We start from the raw sequence: 10,718 nt of genomic DNA on the forward strand, positions 1-10,718 counted from the left end.
ATTGATACGTTTTACAGAGAACTGGAGAGCATTAGTTACTTGATGAGTTGAACCAGTGAAGACCAGTTAGAAGAGTCTCCGTTATGCCACCCTGGGACCTCCCTAGTGGCGTTCAGTTAAACAGGACTCTCTACGGACCAGAATTGCCAACGTACGATGTCCACAATTACGACCAGAAGGCATCAAACGTCCTCATGTAACTTTGAGTTATAAAATGAAGGGGGACAGTGGCACCTGGCTGGCTCAGTTGGTTGAGTGTCTGACTCTTGATTTCAGCTCACATCACGATGTCATGGTTGTGAGCTTGAGCCCCAGCTTGGGCTCCTTGCTGGGTGTAGAACCCGCTCGGGATTCTGGCTTTCAGCTCAGGTCATGATCTCATGGTCATGAGATTCAAGGCCCACATCAGGCTCTGTGCTGAGCGTGGAGCCTTCCTGGGACTCTCCCTCCCTCTCTCCCTGCCCCTGCCCCGCTTGCATGCTCTCTGTCAAAATAGATAACTAAACATTTTTTAAAAGGTTAAAAATGTACATAAAATAAGTTCATTATCTCCATACTGTTTAAATACTTTTATGGCATTCAACACCCTGAAGAAAGAACTCCTCTTGGCCTCTATTAACAGAAACCAAAAATAACAGTGGACAGTCTAGGGTTGAAATGGCAGCTCCACGGTCATCTGGGGCACAGGCTCTTTCTTTTTGCTTCAGTAACGTAATTGTGATTTCCATCCTCTGGTTTGCCTCCTGGCCCCCAGGGGGCTGGTGCAACTCCACCTAGCATTCTAGGCACGATGTAGAAAAAAATGAAGGAATTGCACAAAGGCTGTGCTTTCTTACCAACTCTGCCCCTTCAGGAAAATGTTCTTGGAAAGCCCCACCTAGTGGCCTCTGCAGACTTATTATTTGTGCCCTTACCTATTTCTGAACAAAATATCATTTTACAGCTAGGCACATGGCCAGATCCAGCAACTGTGAGTTATATCACTGAGGAAGAAAGAATAGAATAGGAAGAAAGAAAGAAAGAAAGAAAGAATAGATATTGAACAATCGGCAGTGTTTCCCGTAAAATATCGTCCTCCCGGGGCATTCTAAAAACCTGATTATTTAAGTAAGCTCGTAGCCCACATCCAGTGAGCACAAGCCCCACTTCTGGTAAAACATGAGCCCTGCTTCGGGTGAGCCCTGCCTTCACACGTCTCTCTCTCTCTCTCTCTCTCTCTCTCTCTCTCTCTCTCTCTCTGCCCCTTGTGGGATTCGGTCTCTCCCTCTCTGACCCTCACTCACTTGCACCCTCCCTTTCTCTCTCTCAAGATAAAAATACATAAAAATAAAAACCTGATTACTTGATAATTTATTTCCTGTCCAGAGAAGAGGGAAATGACTGTCTACTGTTTTCATCTATTGATCTCCTGCTTTAGAAATGTTGCTGCAAGTATGTTTAAGAATCGTGTCGAGTATTTGTTTCAGTCACTCTTTACATCCATTTCTACCCGAACACCATGCAGGACATTAGTTCCCGGTGCCATCTCCAGGTCACATGGATGCCGCCGCCACGAGCAGAATTCCACTTCTACAAAGTTCATATTGTGCTGCTTAATTCTGTGCTTGTGAGCTTTCCGAAGCTTTTCGAAGTCAAGCCCACCTCACCAATTTTTGCCAATCAGTTGCATCTGAGAGCACTGGATGCTCTAGGCAGGCAGCAAAAAGTAGCCGACTGATTACCCAGAGCACTCTGCCCCCACTTTCCCTTTTCCAATCTTCCAGGAAGCCAATACTTACTCTTTGCTACAGCGTATCTTGGATTCATTTGGAGACAGAATTCACCAAACATTCTGTAAGTCCTGACTTTGTTAGGGGACAGGCCTGCCCTAAAGGAGGTCACACCTAGCAAGGGAGATGAGATGTACGACACCGATCAAGGTGTAAAAGAAAGGCCTGGAGAAATTTTAGAGGAAAGTCAACGGCTTCCTCAATTCTGCTATGTTAATGCTTGAACAAGCCCCAACATGGCCCGTTTCTTCCCTGTATCTGGCCCAGGCACTCCGTTTCGTTTTGCCTTCACGAGGAAAACACTGGATTGTCTCAATCTCTCTTTTCCGGCATCAAAGAGCAATTCACCAGGCATCTCCAACCATAATCCTTTAGACTCGGTTTAATTAATTCCTTCCTCTACTCTCCTCATTCCTAATGCTCGCTTTTCTCAGATGCCCAGCTGCCTGGCACTGTCACTGATAACAAGACCTCAGTAGGGCCAGTTGAGATAATTTTGGTTTCCCCAGTTGAGCCACGGCCAGGGTCACCCACCACCAATCCCAACCACTTAGCAACCACTGACACCCTTTTGCACCATGGCTCAGGCTCCCAGGTTTATAGCTTCATGGATGCAGAAATTCACATGAGTCCCAGTCTAGAACTACTCCTTCACAGGTACCACTTCTATATTAAGTGGGATGCCTATATCTCCCCAACTCCACACCCCAGAGTTCAAACCCTGACTGGTGGGCAAATGCCCTTTCTTCTACATTCCTGGTTATAGGAATTCTACTTTCCCAATGGATAAGCAGATGTCTGAGGTCATGCAGTCTTAATTCCCAGGGAACATAGTAGCTTGAGAATTCTGGGTTACTGATACACAAATAAATAAAAATGCAGTATAAACTAACTAACAACAGAGGTGTATGAGGAAGACAATACAATGGGTACGTTCTGGCATTAAGAATGCCCAGCAATGGAAAACATACATAGTCTGGTTTTCCATCTAAAATACATTCTTTCTATACAGCAGCCTGTTTGAATTTCTCACCTGCCCTGGGATGTACACAACTAATGCAAAATATTTTTGTCCCCCTTTTAAACATCAGAATACAAGGGTGCCTGGGTGGCTCAGTTGGTTAAGAGTCCCACATTGGCTCAGGTCATGAGTTCAAGTCCCGTGTCAGGCTCTGTTCTGACCCCTCGGAGCCTGGAGCCTGCTTCAGATTCTATGTCTGTCTGTCTGTCTGTCTGTCTCTCTCTCTCTGCCCCTCTGCCACTTGTGCTCTCTCTCTCAAAAATAAATAAACTTTAAAAAAATAAAATAGCAATCCCTATCAAAATAACACGAGCATTCTTCACAGAGCTAGGACAAACAATCCTAAAATCTGTATGGAACCAGAAAACACCCCAAATAGCAAAAGCAATCTTGAAAAAGAAAACCAAAGCAGGAGGCATCACAATCCCAGACTTCAAGCTATACTACAAAGCTGTAATCATCAAGACAGTATGGTACTGGCACAAGAACAGACACTCAGATCAATGGAACAGAATAGAGAACCCAGAAATGGACCCACAGACGTATGGCCAACTAATCTTTGACAAAGCAGGAAAGAATATGCAATGGAACAAAGACAGTCTCTTCAGCAAGTGATGCTGGGAAAACTGGACAGCGACATGCAGAAGAACGACCCTGGACCACTTTCTTACACCAGACACAAAAATAAACTCAAAATGGATGAAAGACCTAAATGTAAGACAGGAAGCCATCAAAATGGTCGAGGAGAAAGCAGGCAAAAACCTCTTAAATTTTGGCCACACAACTTCTTACTCAACACGTCTCTGGAGGCAAGGAAAACAAAAGCAAACATGAACTATTGGGACCTCATCAAAATAAAAAGCTTCTGCACAGTGAAACGATCAGCAAAACTAAAAGGCAACTGATGGAATGGGAGAAGATACTTGCAAATGACATATCAAATAAAGGATAGTGAAATGCTCAACATCAGGGTGCCTGAGTGGCTCAGTCAGTTGAGCGTCCGACTTCGGCTCAGGTCATGATCTCGCGGTCCGTGAGTTCGAGCCCCGCGTCAGGCTCTGTGCTGACAGCTTGGAGCCTGGAGCCTGTTTCAGATTCTGTGTCTCCTTCTCTCTCTGACCCTCCCCCATTCATGCTCTGTCTCTCTCTGTCCCAAAAATAAATAAACTTAAAAAAAAAATTAAAAAAAAAATAAACATTAAAAAAATTTTTTAAAGTGCTCAACATCACTCATCATCAGGGAAATACAAATCAAAACCACAATGAGATACCACCTCACACCTCTCAGAATGGCTAACATTAACAACTCAGGTAACAACAGATTTTGGCGAGAATGCAGAGAAAGAGGATCTCTATTGCACTGCTGGTGGGAATGCAAACTGGTGCAGCCACCCTGGAAAACAGTATGGAGGTTCCTCAAAAAACTAAAAATAGAACCACCCTACGACCCAACCATTGCACTACTGGGTATTTATCCACGGGACACAGGGGTGCTGTTTTGAAGGGACACACGCACCCCCATGTTTATACAGCACTATCAACAATAGCCAAAGTATGGAAAGAGCCCAAATATCCATCGACGGATGAATGGATAAAGAAGATATGGTATATATATACAATGGAGTATTACTCGGCAATCAAAAAGAGTGAAATCTTGCCATTTAAAACTACGTGGATGGAACTGGAGGGTATTCTGCTAAGTGAAATTAGTCAGTCAGAGAAAGACTTCACTCATATGAGGACTTTAAGAGACAAAGCAGATGAACAGAAGGGAAGGGAAGGGAAGGGAAGCAAAAATAATATAACAACAGGGAGGGGGGCAAAACATAAGAGACTCTTAAATATGGAGAACAAACTGAGGGTTACGGGAGGGGTTGTGGGAGGGGGGGGATGGGCTAAACGGGGAAGGGGCACTAAGGAATCTACTCCTGAAATCACCGTTGCACCATATGCTAACTTGGATGTAAATTAAAAAAAATAAATAAATGATAAAAATAAATAAACATCAGGAAACAGTCTTAGAAAGATTAAATAACTCTCCCAGAATCTCTCAGATGGAACGACAGAACCTTAGCTAAAACCCAGATTTTCTGTCCAGAACTACTGTTTCCTCTACGACATCATCCGCTCATGGTACTGCTCATAATTTTCAGCTCATTGTAGGGTAGCCCTGACTGAGGAAAAACTTTATCTTGTCTTTTTTAGAGATGAAAACAGAATTTTTCAAGTATGTATTTAAATTCCAGTTGGTTGACATACAGTGTAATATTAGTTTCGGCTGGACAATATAGTGATTCAACACTTCCATCCATTACCTGGTGCTCATCACAAGTGCACTCCTTACTCCCATCACCTATTTCACCATCCTGCCACCCACCTCCCCTAAAGTTCTTTTTTTTAAGTAGGCTCCGCGCCCAACGTGGGGCTTAAACTTACAACCCCAAGATCAAGAGTCATACGCTCTACCAACTGAGCCAGGCAGACACCCCTGAAAAACTTTACACCTCCACTTCTTTCAATATCTGGAAACTACCATGGGAGTTTACACGTCCTCCTTAAGTGACTGAACTGAATTACTCCTTTCTATCTTCGGTACTTTTCCCAGTGAAAGATGGAGTTATCCCTTTCTCCTTGAATCGGAGTTGCTTGGGTGACCTGCCTGACCAACATAATACCACAGACGTGACGTTCTGAGATTTCTGAGGCTAGTTCGTAAGAAAATTTCTGCTTCTGTGGAAACCTCTTAGAACCTGCTCCTGAAAGCCCGTCACCATGATGTGATTAAGCCCAAACAACCCTGTGGGGAGAGACCCATGAAGAGAGGAACAAGACTCCAGCTTGGCAGCCATGTGAATGAGCCATCTTGGAAATGGGCCATTCAGTCGCCAGCAGGATGGATGAGCTGTCCCCATGCAGCTCTGCCCAATTCGCAACAATCATACAAACGATTGTTATTATGTTGAGCCACCACGTTCTGAGGTGGTTTGTTTTACAACATATATTTGGAGTCTACCTTTTCTGAAAACTTCACACCTAAAAATTGTACCAGACAGAAATGTGGTGGGGCACAGGGCTGGCTCAGTTGGCAGAGGATGGGACCCTTAATCTTGGGTCGTGAGTTCAAGCCCCATGTTGGCCAGAGAGCTTACTTAAGAAAAAAAAAAATGTGGTGGTATAGATCACACTGTATGCACTGTATTTTCGTCTTTATTTCACTTATTCTATTTTGTAGAAGAAAAAGCAAATGAAGAGAGTATCTTCTGATTCACAAAAGAAAAAAAAGGCAATTAGACAAATTGTTTTAAAATGCCTTCAACCCTAAGTAATAAAAATCTTATTATAAATATGTTAGTATTTGGTTCAAAACTCTGTGGAAAGAATTAGGCCCTCAAGCTTTTACAGTTCCATGAAGGCCTTCTAAATATAGGAAAGTAAAACTGAAATTTGTATCAGTTTGTTAATGGCATCACTTAAAACTTTAACAGTTAATTAACTAATTAACAACTTAATTAACTCAGCACTTAATTTACTTACTTGAGTACACTTAAATTCCCTAGATGTGATTTAATGAACTTTCAGTGTAATTCCTGACTAACCATGTAAATGGTGTGATGTATACTTCTTAAATTTAAAAGATATTTCTTGAAATTAAATGAGTTAAGGCAGAACACTAAGCCTAGAAGAGAGTTTTCATCTTTTCTTCAATAGGGAATATCTCTGAAGTTCTGGCATGTAGCAATTTTTCCATTCCACCTTTATCCTTTCAAAAAGAAAATCATGGGGCCCTTGGCTGGTTCAGTCAGTAGAGCATGTGACTCTTTATCTCAGGGTCATGAGTTTGAGACCCACATTAGGTATGGAGATTACTTAAAAATATATATGTGTGTAAAAGAAAAGAAAATCATACCTGGATTTTCTTGTTTAAATGCATCAAGATTCAGAAATCATCAAGTCAACGTGGGCAAATTTCATCACAGTTTATCAGTAATGAATCATCCTAGGGACACCTGGGTGGCTCAGTCAGTTAAGCATCCGACTTGGGCTCAGGGCATGATCTCACGGCTCGTGGGTTTGAGCCCCGCATCAGGCTCTGTGCTGACAGCTCAGAGCCTGGAGTCTGCTTCTAATTCTGTGTCTCCCTCTCTCTCTGCCCCTCCCCTGCTTGTGCTCTCTCTCTCTCTCTCTCAAAAATAAATAAACATTAAAAAAAATTAAAAAGAAAAAGAAAAAATAATAACGAACTATCCTATATTAAAGAATGGACACTGAGAGCAACAATAGTTGAAAAGCACAGGAGAAAGTGTGTTATAAAACATTCCCTATTCCATGGATTCAGTTCCTTAATGAACGTGGTTACACAGCACTTACACACAGTCATACTACTCAGTGTGTGCCCTGTGGACTTGCGCCAGCCTAAGCTGCAAAAACTCAGCTTTTCTTCCGTGTGTCTCCTTCACTCTGACATGACTACCACACTCACAATACTTGTGACACCACAAGTGCGTGCATTTTCCCCCACCAAGGAATGCTCTGTGATACTGGGTACATGTCCTACAATTTAACTCGCCTCCGACACTCAGAGTTAGCATCAGATCCCACAGGATAAGGGCTCAGTCCCACAAGATAAGGGCAGTGGCCTGCCCTCCACTTCCTGTCCAGGTTGTAACCTGTGCTCCCACAACCCCCACCCTGGGTTTGGTTAATTTGCTAGATTGGCTTGCAGAACTCAGGGAAACACCTATGTTTGCCAGTTTATCCTTTTTTAAAGAATATAATAAAAGATACAGATGAACATCCAGGTGAAGAAAATGTCCCAGTGCAAGGTCTGGGAGGGTCCTGGGTGCAGAAGCTTCTATCCTGGTGGAGCTGGAATATGTTACTCTCCCAGCAGGTGGATGTGTTCCCTCCCCAAACCCCATACGTTGGGAATTTTTATGGAGGCTTCGTCCTGTAGGTATGATTGATCATGAACTCCACTCTCCAGCTCCTCTTCCCTCTCCGGAAGATGGCGAGGGAGGGGATGAAAATTCCAAACTTGTAATCAAGGCTTGGACTTTTGGTAACCAGGCCCCACCCAGGAGGTGTCCAGGTGCCCACCCAGAGTCACCTCATTAAAACAAAAGACATTCCTATCTCCCAGGAAATTACAAGAGTTTTAGGAGCCCTGTGTCAGGAACCAAGATCAAAGGCCAAATATTAGAACAAAAGATGCTCCTAGTGCTCTTATTAGGGAAATTACAAGTGTTTTAGGAGCTCTGTGCCAGAAACTGGGGCAGAGACCAATATATATATATTATTTGTCATACAGTCGATGTACTTATTCATTGGGAGATGAGAAAAGTACAGATTGAGTGTTTAAATACATGTATAACACTTTGAGGGGATAATTATACATCTATTGACTATAATAGTGATATATCTGGGCTTGTATTTTGTGGGGTTTTTGTTTTTAGTTTATTTATTTATTTTGAGAGAGGGGGAGGGGCAGACAGAGGGGGGAGAGAGAGAATCCCAAGAACGCTCTGTGCTGACAGTGTTGGGCCTGACATGGGGCTCACGACCTGAGCCGGAATCCAGAGTCAGACACTTAACTGACTGAATCATCCAGGTGTCCCTAGTCTTGTATTTTGTAAGTCTGGTTTTCACTTCGCTTCTCTAGTAATTCATTTTTATGATATTTTACAAACACCCTAGTCTGCCACAGATTGCAATTTTTTAAAGGCTGGTCCTTCTTCACAGATAGCTTGGGAAGCACTGATTTGACAGGGCTAAGTACTACAGCAAATAAAAACACAGGTGAGAAATGGCTCCTGCTTCCATAAAGACTGCATATTAATAGGAAAAATAAGATGTGACTGTTGTGCAACTGAAGCATAAACAGCATGTTCTGGACGTTTCGAGAAGAGATGATTCCAAGCAAGAGAGATAAGAGAAAGTTCTTCAGAGGGAACTGTTCAGCCAGACCTTCACTAAAAGGTGGGTAGGTTTGTTAGAAGGAAAGGGCTATGTCCACTTCAGACAGAGTGAACCATATGAGTAAAGTAAAAAACAACAACAACAACAACAAAAAACACAGTTAAGTATTAAGAAAAGCATGCAACTGGGTTTGGTGACAACAAAGGGAACATGAAAAATCTAGAAGGGTAGGCCAGAGGCCCAAGTGGGGAAGGCCTCTTGAATGCAAAGTGGACCAGTCTGCACTCGAATGCAGTCAGTTGCAAGCTGCCACGGAAAGTTTTTGAGCAGAGAGGTGGTCTCCAACTTGTGCTTCTGACTGATGAATTCAATGGGAGAAAGATTGGGGATTCAATGAGGATGGAACATCCCAGACTCTTCAGGTAGGACATGACAGACCAAGTCAGCTCAAGAGCGTGCAGATCAAGATTTGAAAAGGTGCTTTTTCCCCTTTCCTAAGCAGTGATCAATGAGCCAGGGTACCACAGCAATACCCCATAAAAGACCCGAGTAAGCCACGGGCAGCTACCACGTGTTAAGCATTCACCGGGTGCATTTTAGGGCCAGTATCTTATACAATCCTTAAAACAACTCTAAGCGTGAGGTTCTATTATTAGCCTCATTTTTCAGATGAGAACTTTGAGGCTATAAAGGTTAAGTACCATGCCCAAGGTAGGCAAGTAAACACTAAGAGCTTGAAATAAAATTACATCAGTCTGGTATCATAGTCCAGTTGGGCAGGCATGGATGAACCCCAAAAGCAAACACTCAGACCTGCTAAGATCTTCCTGCCTGGGAGAACGAGTATATGGAAGAACCAAAATCCGGACCAGCCATCCACCTGGGCATTAAGAAGCCCATTCTTTGTGAAGGTCTGGGATTTTTTTTTTTTTTCATCTGAAAGAGGAGTTGAATTCAGACTAATAGGAAGGTGACTTTTCTTTGGTAAAAAGCTGGTATTTTTATGTCTATGAACACTTGTACGTTATTCTTGCTTTGCAAAATGGACCAGCACACGCTGCAAAAACAAACATGTTCTTGTCAATACCATGAGCCCGATTTAGAACTGTCCATCCAAAGGTGGACAATGAATATGGTGACAAGTCTATGTTTGAAGATCTGTGAAAGGTGAAGAGCCAACATTACAAAGTGTTGTCTATTTGTCTAGTTGGAAAGGAGAAGCTAAGGGCAGAATCACACCACAATATAGCACTGGTCCTTTAGAAAGCGGGGCAATCTCGAGGGCACTATTCTTATCTTGGAAAGGATGCCTTTTTTTTTTTTTTTCCTAAGTTTACTTATTGAGTTTGAGAGAGAAAGAGGAAGCAGGAGTGGAGGAGGGGGCAGAGACACAGGAGAGACCGAGAATCCCAAGCAGGCTCCACATTGTCAGTGTGGAGCCCAATGCAGGGCTCAAACTTACCAACCGTGAGATCATGCCCTGAGCCAAAGTCGGCCGTTGAACCGAGCCATCCAGGCGCCCCATCTTGGAAAGGATTCTAATTTAATTGTCCTCCCAACAAAATACAACCATATAGTTGCGGTATGAAGGGGAGGGGGGAAACTTTCACTGAAATACTTCATATAATCGAGGTAGAAATTCTTTTTTTTAATGTTTATATTTGAGTGAGAGAGAGAGAGCACGAGCAGGGGAGGGGCAGAGAGAGAGGGAGACACAGAATCCAAAGCAGGCTCCAGGCTCTGAGCCGTCAGCACAGAGCCCGACACGGGGCTGGAACCCACGAACTATGAGACCACGACCTGAGCCAAAGTCAGACGCTTAACCGACCGAACCACCCAGGCACCCCTGATTAAGGTAGAAATTCTAGCAGAGGTACTCCTCCTCCTTGAACTCCGATTTAGCAACTTCCTGACACAGTGCTGTCCCTCAATGCCAGTGCCCAAGAAGCTAAAGGGAGAGCAGTATCCATTCCCTCATCTGTTTTCCAGGCTGGCCTAAATAAAGATGTCTG

Source organism: Panthera leo, chromosome D4 (genome assembly GCF_018350215.1).
Source record: "Panthera leo isolate Ple1 chromosome D4, P.leo_Ple1_pat1.1, whole genome shotgun sequence".
NCBI classification, from domain to species: Eukaryota; Metazoa; Chordata; class Mammalia; order Carnivora; family Felidae; genus Panthera; species Panthera leo.